The sequence below is a fragment of the Dasypus novemcinctus genome, chromosome 5, assembly GCF_030445035.2.
Source record: "Dasypus novemcinctus isolate mDasNov1 chromosome 5, mDasNov1.1.hap2, whole genome shotgun sequence".
NCBI classification, from domain to species: Eukaryota; Metazoa; Chordata; class Mammalia; order Cingulata; family Dasypodidae; genus Dasypus; species Dasypus novemcinctus.
This window is the reverse complement of record NC_080677.1, coordinates 92,707,974-92,734,165: the sequence shown is the minus strand read 5'-3', so window position 1 is coordinate 92,734,165 and position 26,192 is coordinate 92,707,974. Positions and strand designations below refer to the sequence as shown.

The following is a 26,192-nucleotide window of genomic DNA, read 5'->3' as shown; positions in this document are numbered from 1 at the left end:
GTCCCGGGCGGCGGCCGCTTCCCGCCGCGGACTCCAGCTCCGTGCCCGGCTCCCGAGCCCCGCCCCGTGGCCCGGCCTGGGAGGCGGGGACCGGCCGCCGCGGGCGAGTGGCTGCGGTCCCGCCCTCTTCCTCGCCCGTTCCTGGCCCAGGCAACACACAGCTTCCGCTCAGCGGTCGGGAGCGCAGGCGATCATCCCACGGAGTCACACCCCGTACCCTCTCCCACCCTTCGGCGAGGCGAGCCAGAGGGACGAGGGCCTGCACTCTCTCCAAAGAGGGGCCGAAGGGCCTTCTGGATGACATTCCTAGACGCCCAGGACCTGCGATGCTTCAGCCAGGTTGTCCTAGGGATGAGGGGCTTTTACTGGATGGAAGGCAGCGTGGTGGTCAAGAGCGTGGGGGGTAGACTCAGACTGTGTGTGTTCACTGGCGGGCTCTACAGTTAGCTTTGAATACTCTGGACTACTGTAGCAAAGCTCTGGGCACCTCACCTGCCTCGTAAAATGGAAACAATGACACTTGCTTCATAGAACGTGTGAAGATTAAATGAGTTGATTCATACAGAACCCTTACCTGACCCCTAACTCATATTGTTTCTAATAAGTGCCGTTGCTGCTGCACTGTGAGGTAAGGAGCCACACAGCACACCTGACCGGAGGACATCTATCTCGTTGCCAGGGGCTCCCTCAAGGGCATCAGCTCTCCAAGAGACCACGAAATGCGTGGTCCTGCAGAAGACGTGGGTGGGGATGCCAAGTTGGGTAGGGAAGCCCCAGGCCCTAGGAGTTTGCACCTTCAGACCGGAAGGGAGGTCTGATTTATTATTAATTTTAAAAATTACAATTTATTTTTCCTTTGAATCAGACCCTCTTGAAAGACTTCAGTTGCAGGGACATGTGCAGCCACCTTGGAGGAACCATGTCAACAAAATGTTGCATAAAGTCATATTGTAATAAATAGGTGAAACCAGCTTGGGGATGAATCATTGAAAAGCTTTCAGAAGGAAGGTGTTTGCCATTTTATAAAGGGTTTAGGGTTTGGTGGACATAGATGTGTGTTCTGGGAGGAGGGGAACCTATTGAACAGTTTGCCAAAAGCAAAATATGGGTCTCAATACTTAAGTGGTGCCTGTAGCTTCCTCAGAACCTAAGACATACTAGGCACACAGTAAGTATTGCTTAATGAAGTGTCTGGAGCATTTGGAAATCGTTGCCCTTGTCAAGTTTCTTTGTGTCAACTAGATTTGAAGAATTGCTTTTTTTCTGAGACAAAAAGACTGCTTTTTAAAAATGATAAAAATGGCCAAAAGGAACAGGAACTGAATTGGAAAAAATGCTTGGAGCCAGAACACACTATTTTTAAATTAAATGAAGTTTACCTATTGCTACTGCAGCCTAAGGTTGGACATGTTGGAACACTGCAGTATTACAGGTTGGCTCCAGTGCCCAAGGTGCCTCTCCTCTCCCCACAGGGCCCTGCTTGCTCAATCACCTCCTTCTTAGTTTTCTTTTCCCATTTATTTATGTTCAATTAATTCCAAAGCAATGACTTTGAACTTCCTTTTGATTTTTCTGTACTTCTCTACCTCCCCAACTGGCCCAACCAAGCTGAGTCTCTTTGAGGGCTGGGGCTCTCAGAGAGTTGTCCAAGTGTTTATCACAGTGAATAGAAGACATTAATCCTTTAAGGGAATCTGTCATATCAATGACTAGGAAATGGAGAACAAAAGAGTTCACAGCCAAATAAAGTTTCATAAGAATTAATTTTCTTCACTATTTTAATCCCATATTTTAAGACATTTGATCCAAAAAAGAGAGCCTTTCCCATAGTAAAAGAGTAGGGTTAAGCACTGGCTGAATATCTGGCATTAGGGTAAGTCTTTGCCCCTTGATGAGATTTACATTTCCAGTAGGATTTTGAAGACACTTGCAATTGTTATCACAAATAATTGACTCATTTTTTCAGGCAGCAGGAATAGGCCAAAAATAACATGAAATTAATGTGGTCCTAACAGGACAGGTTGGATTATAGATGTATTTGTAAAATGAAAAATATCTGTGAAAAAGTGCCTGTTGTGGTTTGGAGCTATGCACCCCAGAAAAACATGTGCTTAAACTCAGTCCAGTTCCATGGGTGTGAATCCTTGCAAACAGGTCCTTTTGATGTGGTTACTTTAGTTAAGGTGTGGCCCATCTGAGTCAGGATGGATCTTAATTCTCTTACTGAAACCTTATAGCAAAGGCCAGAAAGGGGTGTGGGGATAGCAGAGGGAGCAGTGGTAAGCTGAAAGTCAATGGAACCTGGAAGAAAAAGCAGAAGCCAGGAGTGGCTGCCACGTGCATTGACATGTGACAGAAAAACCAAGGACCAAGGATTACCAGCAGCCAGCTCCAGAATGCTATAGTCTTCAGGAATAAAGCATAGCCTTGATAACGCCTTGATTTTGGACTTCGCCTAGTCTCAAAACCTTGAGCCAATAAATTATGATTGTTTAAGCCAAACCATTGTGTGGTATATGCTTTGGGAGCCAGAAACTTTAAATAGTGTCTCTAAAACCCATTTAAGTTTGTTGTGTATATGTAGCATAGAACTTAAACAAAGAGGATTCATTTATTCATTTTATTCACTCATTAACTTCCAAATTTTTATGGAGCAACATCCTCCCCTCAGTGGATTTGGTCTGTATGAGGTTTTTATTTTTATGAAATTCTTGTCCATTTTAATACATAAGATTTTGTAAGAGGAGCTATAAAAATGATTCTGATTATCCTAGTAGTAAATGCTTAGAAAAATGTTAGCTATTGTTATTGTTCTCAAGGAGATTAAACCAGAGTGATTCCCAAAGCAAACGGAATCTTGTCCCTACAAACTGAGGTAAACAGGAAAGAGAGAAGAGAGGAGGTGGTTTGGAGCTAAATGGCTGAGCACACTCTAGTATCTCCTAGGTCACAGGATTACTTACTAATAAGCTATGGATGTTATTGTCTTACAACCAAGGAGACTCAAAACTTTCATGATAAATCCTTACTGGTATATACATTTTCTAGCTGTTACCATAATTTCTAGCAAGGGGGCTGACTTTCAGATGGAATATTGATATATTTAAAGAATAACAATTTGATGATAGATTGGAATTGGTGAGTAGGATAGTCTCTAACCATTTGTTACTTTTCTCAACATAGTACCCTAGAAAGAAGGTTATCTTTTTCATTGGAAATTATATGTGAACATTTTAATCAAAATAATGTCTCATTTTTCATCTTCAATTTTATTACAAATCATAAATAATTCATCTGTTTGTCTGCATAGCTTACATGTAGCTTTAAGCATTTTTTTCAAATTGCTTTTGTGCCGAATGGTTATTAATGGGAATAATGACTTTTTGATCTCATCATTATGGTTTAATAATACTTAAAGCACTTGAATTATACTAGGGTTTTTCCATATTGGCATTGTTAACATTTTGGGCTGCATACTTCTTTGTTATGGGGAGCAGTCCTGTGCATTGTAGGATGTTTAGCAGTATCCTTGGCCTCTACTCATTAGATACGAATAGCACTCCCCAGTTATGATGACCAAAAATATCTTCAGACATTGCCAAATATCCCCTGGGAAGAAAAATCCCCAGTGCCATTTGAGAGCTATTGGATTAGATATGATTGGAACAGTTACAGCTGTTCATTTCCAAACCCATGCATAAGATAAAACAAATCTCAGAATTGCAATTCCAATTATTCCAATGTATCAGAAATCCAGGAATTTTTAAAATTATGCTTAACGATATTTGTCTATCCTATACAATTTTTAGAAGAACTCTTTATCATTGATTAATTGCAAATATTGGATACTACGCTGGTGCTAATGAAGGCAGATTGACACCAAGAGAACAAAAGGGGCAACTGCCAAGCCCTGTCTACCTTGCTGTGCTGCCTCCATTTTCTCCACAAAGGCCAGGACTGTTCTAAAAAGTAGATCTGAAAAACATTGGTTTGGGACTTCTTGATCCCTAATATACCATCTTGCTATGAAAATTTAGCAGGTTTTTGTTTGTTTGTTTTTACAATTTTGGTGAAGAGTAGTTCTTGCATGTTTTAGGTCATCTTAACTAGGAACTCCACGGATTTGTCAGTGGAACAGCCAGGTAGTTGCTTACCAGGTTCTTCATGGGGCCCTTCCCAGGCTGGCTTACTGTTAACAAAACAAGCCTTGAGGAATTCAGATCTGCTTTTCCTGTGCATGCTTCTCTCTCATATACTTTGCATATAATGCATAATTCCCTGTCCTTACCCTCCCCCTGTACTCCTCTCTGGCTCCCAACCCCACTCCTGGCCACGATGCACAGAACAACCCCACACAAATATTTCAAGGAACAGATTAAAAAAATGTCTGCTATTCACGTTACTCAAGAATCAACTTTTGTGGAGTGGTGCCAGAGAGATGTATGGTATTTAGTGAAAGTTTTGTTCATTTTTTTTCCCCTTACCAACCACTGGCCTTTTGGTTCACATTCTGTGTAAAATAAGCCTTGATAGAATGAAGCAGGGAATTTTTTACTTAGTATTAAGACATGGTAGCTTTCTGTAATAGGGGCCAGCTTAATCTTCCGGCTGTTTCAAATAGCACTTCCTCTAGCCAAAAGCCTCTCTTCAAACACAAGAATTCCAAGAATTAGCTTTTGTTTGTACTTGGCTATTGGAAATAAACGAGGAAGAAGGTACACTCTTGAAAAGTCTATATTCATGATTAGAGCTGATTGGATAGGTCATTTTCATTCTTACTCCAAACAATGTATGACACTTAATTTTAGATTTATTTTATCCTGTTTTCCATAAGTGAAGGATGTTCCCCCTTAATATTTTGAGTATCCCATTGATTTCTGGACTACTGTATATATAAATAAGATATCTTCTTAGGACTTTGATATTTTATCTTTCCAGAACATGAAATGGACATTAATTAAATTTGATGTGCACTAACTTGTCAAATTAAACTATTTTTTGTTTTTTGTTTTTTTAAAGTTAGATTATACAAATGTCATATAAAAATATACGGGATTCCCATATGCCCTATTCCCCACACCTCCCATATTTTCCCACGTTAACATTATCTTCCATTAATGAGGTACATTCATTGCAATTGATGAACACATTTTGGAGCATTGCCACTAAGTGTGGATTAAAGTTTACATTGTAATTTACACTCTCTCCTACACAATTCTGTAGATTATGACAAGATTTATAATGGCCTGTATCTGTCATTACAATGTCATTCAAGACAATTCCTAAGTCCTGAAAATGCCCCCATATTACTCCTGTTTTGCCCTCTCACTTTCCTCAAAACCTCCAGTGGCCACTGCCTCCAAATCAGTGATAAGACTTCTTCCATTGCTAGAATAACAATAAGGCTGTAGTAGAATACCAGTAAGCCTACTTTAGTTCATAGTTCACTCCCCAATCCTGAGGATTCAGGGATGGTGATGCCCACTCCATCTCTAATTGAGAGGGGTCTGTAATCCCATAGGGCTGATGGATGTGACTCTCTTGCTTGCAGTTGTAGACTCTCTTGGTTCCTTGATATGGTAGCTGTCTATCATCACCTCCATGTTATTAATAGCTTTGCTGAGTGAGAACAATGAACTGGAGAGTAGATGTTGCAACTCTGATGAGATTCAGGGCCCAGGTAGCATGTGGGCAGCCCAAAGATTAAAGTCTCTTGGACATACACCTACCAATATAGTAGTGATTTTAGGTTCAAATAAAAGGGGCAGAAGAGCCATGCGTAGGGAAATCACAACTGAGTCGAACTCTGTCACTCTGGGGAGCATAAGTTCCAAAGTAGGGCCCACTGGCAAGGCACCAAACTGCTGAACTATCTGCCCTGACTATAGTGTATGAATGTCTCCAGAGACCTTGAGAACCACACTATTTGGGGTAGTATCAACTTTGGCAAAGAGTTTCTGCTGAGATTTGTATGAGTATAACCTCTGGAATGACCTCAATTCATTTTGAAGCCTCTTAGCCATATAAACTCATTTGTCTTTACCTTTTTCCACTTTTGGTCAAGGTCTTTTTCCAGTTGCATTGCTAGTTGGTGCTTGGTAGTCATCCTGCAGTGCCAGGGAAGCTCATCAGTGGGAGTCATGTCCCATGCTGGGGGGAAGGTAATGTATTTATATGCTGAGTTTGGCTTAGCGAATCAAATTAAACTCTTAATAGTACAACTCCCTCAAATTCAAATGGGGACATAATTTTTGGAAAGCTGCAATAGTTAAGTCTTTCCTAATACCAACTGAAATGTACACAAATGATTACTAGTTATTATAACAACAGATTTAGAGGTTGTTTTCTTGATTTGGGTGTTAATTTTGGACAAAAATTTATTAGGGTTTGATTCAAAGCTTTTGTGCTCACTGGTAATTTAAAAAAAACAGATTTTATTCTGCTTTCATTTGGAGTCAGTTCTGATTTTCAAAACTAACATAGCTATGTTAGCCAAAAGAAAAAAGGATGGGAAGATTTTTGCATATTTCCAATAGGAGAATAGGGCTAAAATGCAGAGTGTGTTGCACCTGGGTCTTAGTAATTACTGTTTTGGTTTCTACCAAGTGGGTGACCTCCTGAGTTACTTTAATACTGGAGAGAGTCATCTGTGAGACAAGAGCAAAGGAAACCCAACTGCATACAGCAGATGGAAGCCTGGGATGTTGCCAAGGGGCTGGCCAGAAGAATTTTTAGATTAGATTTTCCTATCAATAAATATCTGGGAAGAATTTTGTTTCCAAAGCATTTACTAAAGAATGTTTGTGTATTTCTGCTCACTGGTTACACAGATCTCTAAGGCAGAATTCTATTGTCCTTAAAGACAAAAAATAAATTAGGCAGTTTAGAAGTCCGTATTCACTCCTTCGGGTGTCCGGAGTCCTCTTAGGCCTTCGATGCCTGGCATCTGCCTATTAGCTTCTCAGTTTCTTGTTTAGAATAGCCACAGGATTGTCTCTAAAGGTAGATAATAGAGATGTTACTCCATTAAATACATTATAAACAGGCTATTGACATTTTTGAGTGTCTCAATAAGGTCACTCTTCTCTAGGTAAACAAGCAGTAAATGAGTAAACATCTTATTTCAAAAGCAATCTTAGTAGATGTTTGCATTTTCATAAAAAAAAAAAGAGGAATCCTTTAGTACATTCAGAACATTCTCATCATGCTAACCTCAACAGAAACAAACTTCCTTAAAATGTGTTCTGTTTTCTATAACATCTGTATTTATGCTACCATCTCACTTTTGGGATATGAGAACTATTATTTTAAAAATAGTGACTTTTCTCCCCTTAATATTAGTATAAAATTCCACCTATCACTTATTTTCAGTCTATATACATTTAGATAATTGCACGTTTTAATGAAAGTATGCTTTATTATTGTTGTTGTTGTCATTGGTAACTCTTGGATAAACAAATCACTGAAAATAAACTCAGATAGTAAAACACTGTGGTCCTGAAAACTGCATACTACTTTATTTGGAAGTAGTAGAATTTGCAGAATGTTGCTGTAAAGGGCACAGTACTCAAATTACTTGGTTCTGAAGACTTGTACTATGAAAGTAAAGTATTTTCTGAAGGAGTAGAGCACAAATAGCTAAATGTTTGGGCCAAAAAATAGAGTTATTATTTTTTCACTTTGAAAAATCGTGTCCAATTTCACCATGCATGTATTGCCAGTTTATTTTTTTCATTTAAAAAAATCATAATAGAATAAATGAGAGGTGACAATTGTTACGTTTGAACTATTCATACTATGGGATGCTGATTATCAGAGTTGGATTGTCCTTTAGGAAAATAGTAAAGACCAGGTAAGTTCTAGATGTAGGGAAATGTTTACGGTATCAAAAACCTACTTTAGTAGCCTATGCTATGGATCTTATTTTCCCCTAAATGTCTTGAGTGTCCTTGTGTTGTTGTTTTTTCCTGTCAGAGAAAGTGTTTCCATGATAGAAATGTTTCCCTTTTCCTTCCTGTTCTGCTTTCCTCCTCTTCCCCTTCCTTTTGCTTACTGCTCCCTTCCTTTCCAAAATGTTATTTTTCCCAATCCCTGATTTACTCATTCATGGTATCTCAGAGGTGTGGAGGCTTTAGCGATTTGCAACCAATAATCCACCCATCTGTGAATCTTTGGAAGTAGCCATACAGACACTGAAATATTTTGGCAGTGGGGAATTAGTTTATAAAGCAACCCAAATGAAGTTATCAGAAAATTCTTCATTATTTTGTGCCAGAATCTATCTACAATTTTATTCAATGATCTTAAATTTTCCCCCCAAAGTTAGGGAAAAAGTGTTAAAAGTCAGTTTTTTTTTTTTTTTAAATTATTTATTATTTTTCTTAAAAATTACATTATGAAAAATATGAGGTCCCATTCAACCCCACTGCCCCCACCCCCCACTCCCCCCACAGCAACACTCTCTCCCATCATGACACATCCATTGCACCTGGTAAGTTCATCTCTGAGCATCACTGCACCCCATAGTCAATGGTCCACATCATAGCCCAGACTCTCTCACGTTCCATCCAGTGGGCCCTGGGGGGATCTATAATGTCCCGTAATTGTCCGTGAAGCACTATCCAGGACAACTCCACGTCCCGAAAACGCCTCCACTATCTCATCTCTTCCTCCCGTTCCCCACACCCAGCAGCCACCATGGCTACCATTCCCACACCCATTCCACATTTTCTCTGTGGACATTGGATTGGTTGTGTCCATTGCACAGTTTTTAAAGTGTTTGAAAGTAGTTTTTTAAACACCAACCCCTGACCCCTCTGAATCTCTTTTGTAGCTAAACATCTTAATTTCTTCCAGTGGTTCTTCATATGTCACTGTTTCCCATTTAATCTTTTTCTCTGAATCTATTCTAGTATCTCAAAAATCACACTTAAAGTGTGACTGGTCTGTGGTCTGATCAGCACAGGGTAAAGCAAAGATACTATCTTCTCTTCATTGCACTGATCTCTAGACTGTTGGATTTTTTTTTTTTTTTTTTTTTTGCTGCTTTTTCCTAGTGTTGATTCAAGTGAATCATGTTGGAAATTAAAATTGCTATGTCTTTTTCACTCCTTTGTATTTTAGTTGTCATACCACTAGTAAGATGATTTGAACCTAAGAAGATGATTACATTATTCCTAATAAATTTTATCATGCTTTGAGTTGTTTTCTTACTTTTGACAGTGTTTAATGTATGACTTTACTGTTATCTGTGGATTTGTTTACACCTTCATCCATAGTCACAGATAAAATGGTGAATCAGCCAAGGTTGAGAGTGAAGTTATGAAGCATTTCAATTTAATGACCATAAATACCCTATATATGCTGATGATTCCTGAATTCATAGCTGTACCTGTGCCTGTTTCCAAGCTTCAGATTTGTATGTCCTGCTGGCAACTTTGATATCTTAAATTTCGTACATCCAAAAACTAGCTCTTGATTTCGCCCCCTAAATCTGCCCTTCTCTGGTCATTTCCATTGCATTATTGCTCAAACTGAAAAACCGAGGGGATATCTTTAATTCCCTCATTGCCTCTATACTTACCAATCCTGTTAATTTTACTTTCAAGACATATCCCCTCACCTTCCTCCATTTCACTTCCCCTGCCTTGTCTGAGGTCTCACGGGACCACTGGTTGACTCTGCTTTCTGCTCTTTTCCCATAAATTGCTTTCTCCACAAAAAGTAATCTTTTAAGAATGAAAACTTTTTTTATTGAGGTGCCATATAAGTTGCCAAATCATATATATACAGCTTAATAAAATATCACAAGGAAAACACATCCTATGACCACCACCCAAATCAAGAAATAGAGCATTATCAGACCTCGGAAGCCTCTCTCGTGCACAGTATCAATCACGATCCCCAACCTGTTCCCCAACAGTGACCACAGCCCTGACTTTTAACACAATTCATTGGATTTGCCCATTTTATACTTTACATAAGGAGAATTATGATACCTACTACTCTTTTTTGGGGGCCTTGAATTCTTTCACTTAAACGTGACTGTGAGATCCATGTTGTTGTAATGTAGAAGCAGTTATTTTATTTTCATTTTCATTTAGGCATGGTGTTCCACTTATATGGATAAATCCCTATTTATTTATCCATTTTAATGTTGATGGATATGTAGGTTGTTTCCAGTTTAGAACCGTTATGAATAGTCCTCTAAGGAACATTTTTGAATATGTCTTTTGGTGCAGATACACACATGCTTATTCTTGTTGGGTTTCTACCTTAGAGAAGATTTGCTGAGTCATAGGGTAAGTGTGTGTTCAATTACAGTGGACACTTCCAATTTTATAAAATGATTGTACCAATTTACCTTTCTGCCAACAGTGAATGAGAGTTTCAGTTGCTCACGTTCTCACAAAACTTCATAATTGTCCGTCTTTTTAATTGTGACCATTCTGATCTGTGTGTATTTAATTTCTTTCGGGTTTTATTTGCATTCCCTGATGAACAATGATGTTGATGTTGAGCCCTTTTTCATAAGTTTATTGACTATATGAATATTTTCTTTGTGAGGTACTTATTCAAGTATTTTGCCCATTTTTATTGGATTTTTTCATTTTTGTCAAATTGACCTAAAGGAGATATTCATGTATTCTAGATATGAATTCTTTGTCAGTATATGTGTTACAAACAACTTCTACCACTTTGTACAAATATCCTTTCATTCCTTCAATGATGTCTTTTGATGAATGGTTGTTCTTAGTTTTAATGTAGTTCTATTATCAGACTGTGCTTTTTTGTATCCTGTTAAAGAAAACATTTCCTACTCCAAAGTCATGAAGATTGTGTCCTATGTTATCTTCCAGAAGGTTTATTGTTTTACCTTGCACATTTAGGTCTGTAATCAACTTTAAGTTTTGTGCATAGCATAAGGTAGGGCTCCAATTCACCTAAGAATAGTCTTATGTTGATAAGTTTTCATCTGCTGTGTTTTTATTGTCATTCATAACAACATTTTAAACAACTACTGTAATTTCTTCTTTGGGTCATGAGTCATGTGTGTTTAAAATGCATTCTTGATTCATATCAGTGAGATTATGTAATATTTGTCTTTCAATGCTTGGCTTGCTTCACTCCACATAAAGTCTTCAAGGTTCATCCATGTTATCCCATGTGCTAATACTGCATTCCTTCTTATATCCATTGTGTGTATATATCACAATTTGTTTATCCAGTCATCTGTGGATGGACATTTGGGTTTTTCCAACTTTTGGCAATAGTGAATAATGCTGCTGTGTACATTGGTGTGCACATATCTGTTCGTGTCCCTGCTTTCAATTCTTCTGGGTATATACCTAATGTGGGATTGCTGGATCATATGGCATTTCTATAGATAGCTTTCTGACGAACTGCCAAACTGTCCTCCACAACAGTTGCACCATTCTACATTCCCACCAGCAGCGGATAAGGGTTTCCGTTTCTCCACAATCTCTCCAACACTTGTAATCCTCTGTTTTTTTTTAATGGTTGCCTGTCTAATGGGTGTAAGATGGTATCTCATTGTGGTTTTGATTTGCATTTCCCTAATAGCTAGTGATGTTGACCATCTTTTCATGTGCTTCTTAGCTATTCGTATTTCTTCTTTGGAGAAGTGTCTATTCAAATCACTTTTAAAAATGGATGGTTTGTCTTTTTATTTTTGAGGTTAGGATTTCTTTATATATGTTGGATTAGACCCCTTTCAGATATAGTTGAATTAAGCAAATTGAGCAAACTCACAGAAATAGAGTTTGGAAGATAGGTTTATAGGAGACAGAAAGGGAGAAGAAGGTTGTGAGCTAATGCCCATGTGGGCAAAATTGATGATAAGGTGGAAGAGTGTAGTTGTGCAGTGGATGGGAATGACAGTGATGCCATTGGGTTGGGCGGTTTGGCTGGGTTGTTAGGGGGGTGGAATGGGGAGTAGGGGTTGGACTGTTTATGGAACTGGGGGGAAGTTTGAGGGAGGGAGCAGGTGAACCCTGGGGATTTGCTGGTATGTGGTTGAAACTGCAATGTTGGGAATATTCTTTTGACAAAGATGGCAGGGGAGGGTCACTGGTTTAAGGTGTTGAATGTGGTGGGCATGCAGGATAGGGCACAGCTGGAGCAGGCTTCTAGGGAGTATATGAGTGTTCATTTTGCCATAGTGTGTGGTATCAGTGGGTGGAGACTCACGTAATGAGCAGGAAGATTTTGGACTCCCATCTTGGGGAGTTCTGCTATGTTCTCGAATAGAGGGGGCAGGAGTCTCTTTTTTTTTTTTTTTATTGACTTTGTAATAATATTACATCAAAAATATATATGTGAGGTCCCATTCAACCCCACTCCCCCACCCCCCCTCTCCCCCCCAAAACACTCGTTCCCATCATCATGACACATCCATTGGATTTGGTAAGTACATCTTTGGGCACCTCTGCACCTCATAGTCAATGGTCCACATCATGGCCCATACTCTCCTCCATTCCATCCAGTGGGCCCTGTGAGGATTTACAATGTCCGGTGATTGCCTCTGAAGCACCATCCAGGGCAGCTCCATGTCCCAAAGACACCTCCACCTCTCATCTCTTCCTGCCTTTCCCCATACCCATCGTCCACCATGTCCACTTTTCTCAATCCAATACCACCTCTTCTATGTGGACATTGGATTGGTTGTGTCCATTGCACGTCTATGTCAAGAGGAGGCTCAAATTCCACATGGATGCTGGATGCAATCCTCCCATTTTCAGTTGTAATCACTCTAGGCTCCATGGTGTGGTGATTGTCCTTCTTCAACTCCATCTTAGCTGAGTGTGGTAAGTCCAATAAATCAGATTGTAGGTGCTGGAGTCTGTTGAGGCTCAGGACCTGGCTATCACATTGTCAGTCCAGAGATTCAAATCCCCTAAATATATCTTAAATCCCAACGTTAACTGCACCTCCAGCACATTAGCATGAAAGTCTTATGAAGGGAGATCCCATCTGAGTCCAGATTCATCACACATAAACACCATTTCCAATGAGGGGCCATCTGCCCTGGTAGTTAACCCCATCGGCCATGGCCATAACTCTCATGGGTCTCTTTAGCCTTCAAAGGAACCAATATCTGGGGGTTGTATCTGCTTTATCTGTCTCTCTGACTCTGCTCAGTTGTGCATGAGGGCAATCCTTCTGCCAGCCTCCAGACTCTTTTTTAGAAACTCGTAGCCATATAAACTCATTTCTCCTTTCCATTTCCCCCTTACTTTAGGTCAAACAGCATTTTAAAGTCATGTTATTTTATGTAGACATGGATATTCTGCTGATCCGCATTGAACCTTCCATATAAGGTCCTTTTCCAGTTGCATCATCAGTTAGTATTTGATAGTGGTCCCTCGTTGCCAGGGAGGCTCGTCCCCGGGTGTCATGTCCCACGCTGGAGGGAAGGCATTGCATTTACATGCTGAGTTTGGCTTCGAGACTGGCCACATTTGAGTAACATGAAGGCTGACAGGAGGAAATTCCCAGGCACAATGTTGCTCTAGGCCTTGTTCTTATTTTAGGTTTATCAGCTCACAAGCATAGTCATTAGCATCAGGGGCTCACTGTTGAACCCTCACTCCCTCCAGGTCCCCGCCGCTGTACCTGGGAGACTGTCGCTGCTTCCCTAGGGACCGCGACAGAGCACCACTGGCCAGGAACCCAGTACCCCCCCTGCTGTGGTTTTTAATTGTTGCCACTATGAGTATATCCAATCATTACGATGCCCCCTGGATATATGTTCTGTACAGCTCCCGGGCAGGAGTCTCTTGAGAGCAGAGGCAGTGCTTAATAGGGGAGGACAGGCTAGTATGTCAAGCCCTCAATGTTATTGCAAGTAACTGAATCTTGTTCTTCAAGGAGTGAAGCTTGGTGGTTGCCATGGATCCTGAGGGGAGGGGAAAGGAGGAATAGAATAGATGGAACATGGGGCATTTGGTGGGGGGAGCATGGTAGTGTTCTGCATGATCCTGCAATAATGGATACAGGCTGTGTTAAATTTCATCAAAGTTTATAAAAGTGTATGTTTCAAAATGTAAACCATAATGTAAATCATTGACCATGGTTAGTAGCAATGTTTCAGTATTTGTACATCACTTGTAACAAATGTATGATCCACAAGTAATATGTTATTAATAAGGGAAAGGGGAAAAGGGGGAGGATGTTGTGTATATGGGAATCCCCTATATTCTGTATATTTTGTACATCACTTTTCTGTAACCTAAAGCTTCTTTGAAGACAAAATGAAAAAAAAATGAGACATTGGGGGAATAAATGGAAGAAAATGTCACTGCACATACAAGACAAGAGATCTTACAGTGATGAAAAACATAATTTACACATTTAAAAAAAATTTTATATTCTTATTACTTTTTATTTAAAGGTTTAAAAATTGTATTTTATTTGATATTTTTAAAACAATCATTATTATTTTCTTTTCTTATTACTTGTATTTGGTTATTTTGTTGGCTTCATTTTTGAAGAAATTTTGGATTACAGAAGGGTTGCAACTGGCAGGGGAAGATCATTGGTGCAAGGTTTCAGTGAGGGGGATGCATGGGAGGAAGTCCAGCTGGATATCTATAAGGCATAGAAATGTGTTCAAGTGTTCATGGGGCTTTTTCATGGTGGGTGGAAATTCACACAATAACCAAAAGAATATCGAATTCCCATCCTGGGGAGCTCTGCCACATTCTTTAATGGGACAGCAAGGATACCCTGAGTACAGGGGCTGTGACTAGTGAAGGAAGATGGATCATTAATGGACCCCTGATATTGATTACTGTACTTATTTACCTTTACTTTCAAAATTGAAACTTAGCCTAATAGTATAGGGTGCCTAAGAGTTACCTCCTGAGATCCCCCATGTTGCTCAAGTGTGGCCTCTCTCTAAGCCAAACTCAGCATATAAATGCATCACCTTCCCCCCAGGATGGGACATGACTCCCAGGCATGAGCCTCCCTGGCACAAGCACCAAATAGCAATGCATCTGGAAAAAGGCCTTGACCAAAAAGGGGAACAGGTAAAGACAAATGAGTTTACATGACTAAGAGACTTCAAAATGAGTCAGGAGGTTATTCCACAGGTTATGCTTATAAATGTCTCAGTAGGGTCTCATTGACTGCCAAAGTAAATATTGCCTAAAATAGTGGGGCTCCTGAGGGCTCGGGAGACATCCAGACACTATAGGCAGGGCAGACAGTTCAGGAGTTTGGTGCCTTACCAGAGAGCCTTACTTGGAATTTATACTCCCTACTCTGACAGAGTGGTGGTTTCCCTACATATGACTCTTCTGCCCTTTTATTTGAAACTATAGTTAGTACTAGAGTTATTAGATGTATATCCAAGAGACATAAAATCTCTGCTTTTTCCATGTGCCAGCTGGGACCTGAATCTCAACAGTGTTGCAACACCTGCTTTCCAGCTCGTTACCTTCACCCAGGACAACTAATAAGGAGATGATGATGGACAATGACTATCCCAAGGAACAGAGAGGGGCTATAACTGCAAGCAAGATAGTCCCATCCATCTGTACCATGGGATTGAAGCCCCCTCTCAATTAGAGGTGAAGCAGGCATCACCATCCCAGAATCCTCAGGATTGGGGAATGAAAGATGGACTACACTAGACTTACTGGTATTCTACTATAGACTTATTCCAACAATGGAAGGATTTTTATCATTGATTTGGAGGCTGTAACCACTGGAGGTTCTGAGGGAAGGAAGAGGGAAAAACAGGACTATTATGGGGGCATTTTCAGGACTTGGGAATTGTCCTGAATGACATTGCAATGACAGATACAGGGCATTATATATCTTGTCATAACTCACAAAATTGTGCGGGAGAGAGTGTAAACTACAATTTAAACTATAATCCATGCTTAGTGGCAATGCTCCAAAATGTGTTTGTCAATTGTAACAAATGTACATGAAGGATGTTGTTAATGTGGGAAAATGTGGGAGGGGTAGGGAGTGGAGCATATGGGAATCCCTATATTTTTTATGTAACATTTATGTAATCTAAGTATCTTTTAAAAAATATCTTTTAAAAAATACATTTTTAATTGAAAATATTTAGGAATTTTCAAGTTATCTTTTGGGTATTTCTGGCTAATTCAGTCAGAGAACTTATTCCAATTCTTTGTTGAATTTCCTTCATGACCAAGTATATGGTATATTTTGCTAAATATGCCATACGTACCTTACAAAAAAGAGAATATTCCTCAGTTTTTGGGTATAGTGTTAATTAGGTCAAGTTTATTAATCATATTGTTCAAATCTTTTATTCACTAATTTTGGCTCTTTGTTCTATCAGTTACTGAGAGATGTCTGTTAAAATCTTCTGATTATGTTTTCTGAACTACCCATTTCTCTTTTATTTCTGTCAATTATCATTTTATATATTTTTAAATTACGTCATTAGGAGCACAGATGTAAAAATTATCTCATCCTAGTGGGTTGCTTCTTTCATCATAAGAAATATCCTTTTTATTTCTCTACTTATATTTCTTAAATTCTACATTTTCTGATATCAATATGGTAACACTAAATCTCCTTTGGTTAGTGTTTGCTTGGTGACTCTTTTTCCATACTTTTTCTTTTGACCTTCTTTATCAATATGTTTATGGCATACCTCTTGTAATCAACATATAACTTTTAAAAATCTAGTCTTATAATATTTATCTTTTTAATGAAATATTTAGCAGTTTTATATTTAAAGTCATTATTGATATATTTAGGTTTAAATCTGCTATATTCTTCTTTTTTCTATTCACCTTACACTTTTCCTTAAATATCCTTTCAGTGGTTTCTTTGGAGTATAAATCACATACTTGACTTATTAAACTCCAACACATATCAATACTTTTACAAATGTAGGAACTTTAGAACTGTTTAATTCCAATTATTTTCCTGGTGCTTATTCATGCCATGTATTTCTATTCTATAATTCTTTTGAATACTTTAAGGTATTATTATAATTTTTTACTTTTACATTTCATTACATTACCCAATTATCTCTTATGCTCTTCTGTGTATTTTTTTTCCTTTCCTCTTTATGCAGTTAAGTCTGTCTTTTTCGTTGTTGTTGTTAGACTTATCTTCCAGAATACTAATTCTGTCATATGTGTTGAATCCTCTTTAACACTGGCTTCTAAACATTTATTTTGTTTTTCAGTTCTATAATTTCTATTTGATTTTTTCTCATACTTTTCAATTTTCCATTAAAATTCCTAATCATATATTAATCACAGTTATTTTTAAATGTTTTTTTTTTATAATTCCAATATCTGGATCTCCTTAAAATCTGTTTCTATTGTATGTTTTATTTTAATCTTGATTTTCAAGCAGTATTTGTCTTTTTGTGTACCTGGTTATTTTTTATATTGTACCACAGATTATGTATGAAAAATTGTAGAGATGATTTGAGGTATTATATAGTCATCGTCCTCCAGCGAATATATTTACTTTTGCTTCTGGCAGGCAGTAAGGATAAGCAGAGAGCACCATAATTGAATCAGAGAGAGCTGACACAAAGCTGAAGTTAGTGTCTGCAGGATCTGGTCTACTTCTAGTTCGACATTACTCCTGCTACTTTTGGAATCTGAAGTAAAAGTCAAAGGTGTTTACTAAAGTCCGTCCTTCTTTGTGGACCCTTATATCCAAGTTTGTGTTCTGCCAGCCCCATGAAACTGTCGAATGTTCAGTTTCTCAGCTTCTCAAGAACTGCTTTAGTAATCAAGGGGAAGCAGATTTAAATGCTGAGCACATCACTGTAGGTTTCCATTCTCTCCTCAATCTTGGCTTCATTTGATCTGGCTGCGTTGGTAATCCATCTATGCCTTTAAACGAACTCTTTAAGTGATATTTTCCAGATTTTTACTTGTTCACAGTGGGACAGTGGTCAGAAAAGAGCAGAATTCTGAAACATGCAAATTGAATCTTTTTACTTTCCTCTTTAAAACCTTCAGTGGCCTCTCCTTGCTCTGGCAGTACAAGCTCCTCACCGTGGCCCAGGAGACCTAAGTGACCTGCCCTCAGCCTTCTTCACAAGCCTGGTCTCACACCGCCTTCCCTTTCACTGCCTTGCTCCAGGCATACTGGTTTCCTTTCTCTTCCTTTTCCTCCCTCAGACCTTTGCCCCTCTGACCACTCTACCAGGAATACCACTCCCTCAGCTCCTGGCAGTGATGGTTCCTTTCCATCCCTCGTGTCTCAGCTTAAGTGTCGCCTCCTCAGAGAGAGCCTCACTAAACACCCAGTCTAAAGTAGCTTCCCCTGCAAACACTTTATTTCTTCAGACTTTTTATCTCCTTTCTAGTACCAATATAATCTGCAATTGTTTTGTTTACTGATTGCCTCTTTCAAGAAAGAACCTTGCCTGTTTTGTTTCCTGCTTTGCCCTAAAGTTTAGCACAGTTCCAGACACATAGTAGGCACTAAATAAATATTTGTTGAATGAATGCATGAATGATATAAATACAGTCATTCATATTAATATTGACTTTTTAATTATCACTTTTGGGGGTAACAGTTATTCCTCTGGCTATCTGTTTATTTCATTATATTATTGTCTGATTTCTTCATCTTGTTCACAACCTTTTTACAAGAGATTTTGTCAAGTGTATTGCTGAAATACAGACCAGCTTATCAGTTTGACAGTGTATCAGTAAAATTTAAGCATCTAAATGGGCATTTCCTATTTTTGGTGATCATAGTCCTATACTTAATGATCATTACTTCTCCCCCAAATTATCTACTTACTACTTTGTTCAGAATTGTGACCAAGACTGATGGTAGATTCATTGAATTTAGTATATGATATTTGTCATCTCCACTTTGAACATAAGGTGACTTTTACTCATTTCCATCTTAAGTTACAAGTTCAATTTTCTGCAATTACTGAGAGATTACTGATTGCAGTTTGGAACTCATTTGTCAGTTCTGTTCTTTTCGTGGAAAATATTTCATTGTGATCAGGGCTTTTAATCTATTTATGCTACTGAAGTACTTTTTTCACTCTTGCCAGAATGAATAGTACAGAGCAATGTCCAATGTGCAGGCTCTGAACCCAGAGCTCCTGTGTCACATTTAGTTGTGGGACTTTGGCAAATGTATGTGATTTCTGTGTTCCTCTGTGTCCTTAACAGTATTTATATCCTAGGCCTGAGGAAAAAACGAGTTATTGCCTACTAAGTACAAAAATTTTTAGCACACATACCTGTTTTTTACATACACAAAGTTTTTTAACTTTCCCAATAATATACTACATATACCGAATTATGTGTTTATACCTTTTTGTTCTACTTCTTTTGAAAATAACTGAAAAATAACCCTGATGGTATTGTTACAGGCCCATGATTGTTTTATACACATTCTTTAACATATGATTTCATTAGAGAAGTACTATGCAATCAATCAATCAATATTTGTTTTTTTGTTTTTTGTTTTGCCTATCTTCTGTTTTCCTTATGGAAAGAAAATGGAGAGAGGGGATGAAGATGACTGAATCTTCTTCCAGGGTGGGAAGTAGTTAATATGTAAAGCTAAAGAAAAATAAGAAACACATTACAAGCATGTTTATTTAGAGCTGAGATTATTGAAAGAGGTTACCTCTGGGAACAAGAAATGGTCCTGGGTGGGGTGAGAGGTTTCCACTATTTTTAGTAGCAAACATTGTAGAAATATTTGATATTTTTAAGTCATGTGCACATATAACTTTGATTTTGCTAAAACCATAAAAACAAATTAGCGAATTCAGTAGGAATAGGAGATAGTTTTAAGTTTGGCAACTTCAAGAGTAAAAGGCAACATATCCTAGCTGTCATTTAAAACCAGGAGATAGATGAAAAGCAAAATTGGGTACTGGTTTAAGAAAAATACTCTTTCCAAGGGGAGGGTCCCTGGCAAACATGCACTCATAGGATCACACAGGGGCCAAAATAATCAACCTAGCTAAAATGTCCCTATGGGGAATGGAAAATGCGTTCTTATTCACTCCACTTGCCTCCTTTGAAGAGACAATGTGAGATGTTAGAGGAGATATCTTGCTTTTACACACTGTCTTTCAAAATATCTTCTTATGTACCAGTGGATTATTTTTCTCTGAGTGTTTTGAGAAGTCCAGTATCACAATTCTTTATTTACTTTTTCATGCCTTCATTCTTTCTCTTTTCTTTCTGTCTCTTGAGTGTAATTAATCATGTGTCTTTTATCTTTATGTTATGCCTTTTTAGCTTAACTACACTCGCTTTTTTAAAAACCAGTCTGTAGTATGTTTAGAAGGCTACAGTTTAATGTTGATATTTGGTAATGAAAATTGATAAGTACAATGTATTCCAACTCCTTGATGGTTCTGATTAACTTTCAGAGTGTAAAGCCAGTGTAAGCATGTCAGGTCCAGATCAAGACATTTTTGAGAGTGAAAGCAGGACACTGTTTATAATTATGTTAGGATAACCAGTGTAGACAGATAGTGAATAAACTGGGCACTATTGCCATCCTAACTTGCTAACAGTCTTCATATCATCTTTCTCCATTTCCAGGGGCTGTGGATGGTGGCCACTCTAATTTGGATGCCTTAAAAGGATGGAGGATGTTCAGAAGTTCAAAGAAAGGAGAATGCCTCCAAAAATATTGTATACTGGAAAAAAATGTGACTTTAAAGTTAGATATTGCTTCCTGTTCTAAAAGTCAAGAGCTGTGTAACTCTGATTGTTAGGCAACCTTTCTTGGGTTCTTAATTATAAAATTAATTAATTACTTTGTTAATTATAATAACATAAGAATGAAACAAATTCCTGGAAGCCATTTAGCTCTTTGATTCCCAGAAAAGATAGTATGTTTTAGTTCCTGAGGGGATAATTTCTTTCAGATAAGGTGGCCAAAAGGAGGGCAAGTGGCTTAATATTGCAAAAGGTCCAATTATCTCACCCAACTAAAAATTCTTAATATTTGCCTATGTCTTTTATAATTTTCCTCAATACTTATAATCTAAGATCCATCCTGTGAGAGAGTCAGGAAAATTCTTATTATACCCATATTGCAGACAAGGAAACTGAGGTTCAGAGAAGTACATGGATTTGCCAAAGTTCCCATGATTAGTTAAGTGCTAGACCTGGGACCTAAATCTCTTGAGACCTGGCCCAGGACTCTTCCCAATACAACAAGATGTTCCTGCTTCTATCAGGTGAATATTTGGGAAATAGAACCACAGGATTAGGTTGATCATGTAACTGAATCTCACTTCAGGGCGAGGTATCACAGTGACTTGAAAGGAAATATTGTGTAAAATATTTAAAAGTGTGTTTGTAACTGACTGTAATCAATTAGTTGTAACTTGTACTGTGCTCGTATCATTGATGTGGAGACAGTCCCATTGGATTGCTGAGGGCAGAGAGAGGGAAGAAGAGGTGTAATATGGGGGCATTTTTGGGACTTGGAGTTGTCTTAAGTGATACTGCAGGGACAGATGCAGGACATTATATATCCTGCCATAACCCACTGAATGAACTGGGGGAGAGTGTAAACTACAATGTAAGCTCTAATCCATGCTGTGTAGCAGTGCTCTAAAATGTATTCATCAAATGCACTGAATGTCCCACACTGATGAAAAACGTTGTTGATGTGGGAGGAGTGGGGGTGGAGTGGTGAGTGGGGTATATAGGAAACCTCTTATATTTTTTAATGTAACATTTTGTGTGACTTAGTATCTTTTAAAAAAAAAGATTAAAAAAGGGGGAAAAAGTATGCTTGGTTGTTTGGTATGCTTCCCTTTATTTTTTGATGCAGTCGAGGTGTTGAATACATTTCTGGAAGCAGTTAAAGGATAAAATCACTAACCTCTCATTATTTGCAAAGAGCTTACACACTATGGTTATTGCAAAACAAACGTTCAAATCTATAATTGTTTTCCCCTGACTACTAGACACACCTCAGACTTTTTCCTTCAACCTTCCATTTAGTGAGAGCATTATGCTCTGGGGGTGCTGATATTACATGCAAAGTGAAATTAATATTTTCAATGTGATAAATAGCACATAAGCTATTTCAAAAGCAAATAAAAAGTAAATTGTAGACAAATTATTGTTTAGGATTATTCAGCACTGCCTTTTTTGATTGATATCACAAGAAAGCTGGAATTAATCCCAGAAATCTCGGTGTTTAAGTTAGGACTTTGCTAGTTCTTCAATGACAAAGGAAAGAAGAAAAACAGAGGTGTTCCAAGCAATGGGAGTGGCGCATGCCTCTCGGAGGGGGTGGGGTGGGGACAAGATCAGGAAAGCGACCACCCACTTGGCTGCAGGTTCAACCCAAATAGCTCTGATGAAAGAGAAGTTCATCGAAAAATGCTAGATTGAAAGAGGAGAAAGAAATGCCATGTACTTTGCCTGATATGGGAGAATGATTAAAAGGAAGATTGGAATCCATATGAAAAAAATTTAGGCACAGTTATAGATTTCTTTTTTTAAATTAGAGAAGTTGTGGGTTTACAGAACAGTCATGCATAAAATATAGGATTCTCTTATTTCTTTTTAAATAGCAGCTTTATTGAGATGTAACTCACATACCATACAATTTACAAAGCTAAAATGTACAAGTTAAATGGTTTTTAGTATATTCACAGAGTTGTGAAACTATCACTACAATTAGTTTTAAAGCATTTTCGTCACTTCAAAAAGAGGTCATTCCACATTCCCCCCAAAGCCCACCAGTCCTGGGCAACCAATAATTACTTTCCACCACTGTAGATCTGCTCATTCTGGACACTTCAGATAAATGAAATCATAAAATATATGGTCCTTTGTGTCCAGCTTCTTGCACTTAGTGTAATGTTTTCAAGATTCATTCATGTTGTAGCATGTATCAGTACTTTGTTCTTTTCTGAATAATATTCCATCATAGTAAGGTTATCTGTTCATCAGGTGATGGAGATTTTGGTTGTTTCCACTTTTTTGTTATTATGAATAACGCTGCTATGAACACTGTGTACAAGTTTTTGTGTAGACAAATGTTGGCCATAAGGGAACTGAATTTTTAACCTCTGAGGAACTGCCTGACTGTTTTTCAAAGTGGTTATACCACTTTACATTCCTGCCAGCAGGGTAAGAAGGTTCCAATTTCTTCACATCCTTGCCATCACTTGTTTTTAACTGTATTTTAAAAGTACAATCTTCCTAGGGCATGTGAAGTGGTTTATCATTGATTTGCACTTTGGTAGATGATTATAGATTTCATCTTGTCCAGATATAGCCTATATATATGTCATTCAAGGAACATTACTGGACTTTCAAAATGCACATTTGAATAATTTTATCGAACAATATTTTTTCCAAATATAATTAATATTCCACAGGGACCTCTTTCCTCTGGATTTATCACTTGCCACTTGTTATGGTGTTTTCCTTATTGGTTATCTCTTTTCTGGAGGGCGGTGTTGTACCAAGAACCTATGCTACTGTTTAATCTAGTTACTTGGGGAATTCCCCCCACTTCCATCAACAGGATAAATAGAATAACATCCCTAGATTCTTCTGGGGGATATTCAGAGACTTTTCAAGGGCAATATGAACCAATTGGTTTTCAGGGAATCAGTAGTTGGACTTCCATATGTACCCTTCATAAAAATTGATTTGCCAGATAAGTCATCTGTGGTTTACCTTTTCCACCTCCCCTTTTACAATTACTCGTTTTCCATTTTATACCAAAGAAATACAGGCATCTCAGCCACCCTGAACTTACCACTTTGCAGCGCTTAGTGGTGGAAATACCTCTGGGTGTCAGTGGAGTGAGTGAATGGGTGGGTGGGTAGATGAGTGAGGGGCAGGGCAAAAGAGGAATTTAAAATATTAGTGTCAGCAAAATGTACTTCAGTAAAGACACCATAAACACTCCCTAATCCATCCAATTACGATACACCTTTCAAATAGACTTTATTTTTATTCATGAAAACTTGTGAAATATTTATGTTGTTTTGATCAGTTGTGTACTGCTAATAATTTTAATCATTATTATTATAATATAATACCAGGACTGTAACAATACCTCACTCCAGAAGAAAAGTTTTCGTTCTTAGATGCTGAAGCGCACAGGCAGGCAAGTGGACACGGCGGCCCACGTGGCACCGGGCTGTGGAGCTGCGCTGGACGCGACCCTAGTTTACGAGCGCTTCTGCCTGCGCCAGTTTCCGTGGTCTGCTGGTTGGCGAGGGGCTGTGCCGACTGCAGAGCACAGGGCCTTCCCGCCCGGTGAGGTCAGCCTCCCAAACCTATCATCGTGGACAAGCGCCGCCCCCCGGGCCAGGAGAGAAGGTACTTTGAGACAGGCCTGAATTCTTTCCTCCAAAGGAAAGAGCAGATCCTCTGAAATTTCAAATAGAAAGGAAAGATATGTTAGAAAGGAGAAAAGTACTCCACATTCCATGGTTCTATGTTGGAAGCAAAGGCCGTGTTACTACAGCCGACCTATGCGCCAATGGAAAAACCAGCCAGTTCTGGGGATTTGGTTCCGGACACCAGGAAAAGGACTTGGAGCTACTTTTAGTTTTCGGAATACTATTGAAGGACAAGGTGTTGAGATTTGCTTTCAACTTAATAATCCTCAAGTTCAGGAGATCCAAGTGGTCAAATTAGAGAAATGACTGGATGATAGCTCGTTAAACTTACGAGATGCCCTTTCTGAGTACAGCACTTTTAATATGAATATGAAGCCAGCAGCACAAGATCCTACCGAAGAAGTTCCTGTTAATACAATGAGAGTAAAAATGAAGCCTAAAGCCCTGGTCCAAACGCTGGGAACGTCCAAAATTTAATGTTAAAGGAATCCAATTTGACCTTTATTTAATTGAAGAACAAATGAAAGAAGCTCAGAAGTGAGCTCAGCCATGGTTTGAGTGTGATAGGATGAGGGAATATGATATTTCAGAAATTGAAGCCGTAATAGGGGATGAAATCAAAGCATCAGAAAAGTCCTGATCCTGAGAATAAATTTGGTGACTTGAAGAGGATATTCTGATTCTCAGAGTATTTATATTCAGACCAATTTAATTTCATTTATAAGGACATAATTATTAAATTAACTTAGCATTCATTAAATAAATAACAGGCAATAAAAATTTCAATTCACAGCCATATTTTATGTAGCAGAGAGTTATGAGAAGGTGATCAAAATACTTTTGTTCATCAAAATATATTACTTCAAAATCATATTCTGTAGATTCTGTAGAAGTCACATGGTACGATCATTTCAAGGAGAAAAAGGACTAAGACAAATTTTCAACCAATAAAGAAAATCTTGTCATGTATTTGCTCATCTATTTTATATGATGGACGATGATGGCATAAAATTGATATGTTATTTCTAGTCCATTGGTTACATTTGAAAGAATAATCTAGTATTTTAATATTCTGCAAATGGCATTTTTTTGCAGTTATTCCAACTGGGCTAAATAGTTTTATATGTCATTCTAGAAGTTTACAAAAAGTTACATACTTTTTCCAAATTCTCTTAAGGAGTTTTGAGGGGAAAAAAGCAAAGAACATTACTATGGATCAAGGCAGTGTGCTTTGGGACTCCTCAGGCTTATCTTTTGCAATTTATTTTTCCCTCTGTTGCTGTCTAGAATACTAATTTTGACCCTAATTTTATCAGAAAAATCTGGGCTTTGGCGGGGGGGGGAAGGTATGGTTGCAAATAAACCCACAGCTGTCCAGTCTCTGAGCATATTCTACTTATGTAAGTTATCTGCCCAGACACTCCTCAATGATTCCAGGAAGTTGGGAACCAAGCCTGCTTTTCAAGACCTTCTGAAAATGCCCTTGATTCCCTTCTCAGAGTGATTTTCATTATTTTTCACATTTTTTTTTAGTGAATATGTTGAAGGCATTAAAATATATTTTCAAATTAAGAGAAAAAAATCTTGTTATGTCAGAAAAGTAGATTCATTTAAACGTCATTAAACATAAGAGCATTACAAGTTAAGTATATTGCAATGTTTGTTTTGGCAGTTGAGAAGCAAAGCTTTAACTGTGGGTAGGATTTTCATCTTTTCAAGCCAAATATGGTCAGTTTCTAACTTTTAACAGTGTTCATCCATATATAGTTCTCTGTTTATAGTTTGACTAGTAGTTATCCCTCATATGGCTCACTCTTACAGAGTGGGGTTT

At 38.2% G+C, this 26,192-nt stretch overlaps 1 long non-coding RNA gene and 1 pseudogene across 1 annotated transcript; both read left to right on the top strand.

Moving 5' to 3' along the window:
* Positions 1–126: 126 nt before the first annotated feature.
* Positions 127–21,777, top strand: LOC131278522 (uncharacterized). Its single transcript, XR_009185864.2, has 3 exons — positions 127–339; positions 15,413–15,667; positions 20,574–21,777. It is a non-coding gene; the product is annotated as an uncharacterized lncRNA (long non-coding RNA).
* A 2,326-nt stretch (positions 21,778–24,103) lies between these two features.
* Positions 24,104–25,427, top strand: LOC131278414 (large ribosomal subunit protein bL19m pseudogene; annotated as a pseudogene).
* Positions 25,428–26,192: the final 765 nt, after the last annotated feature.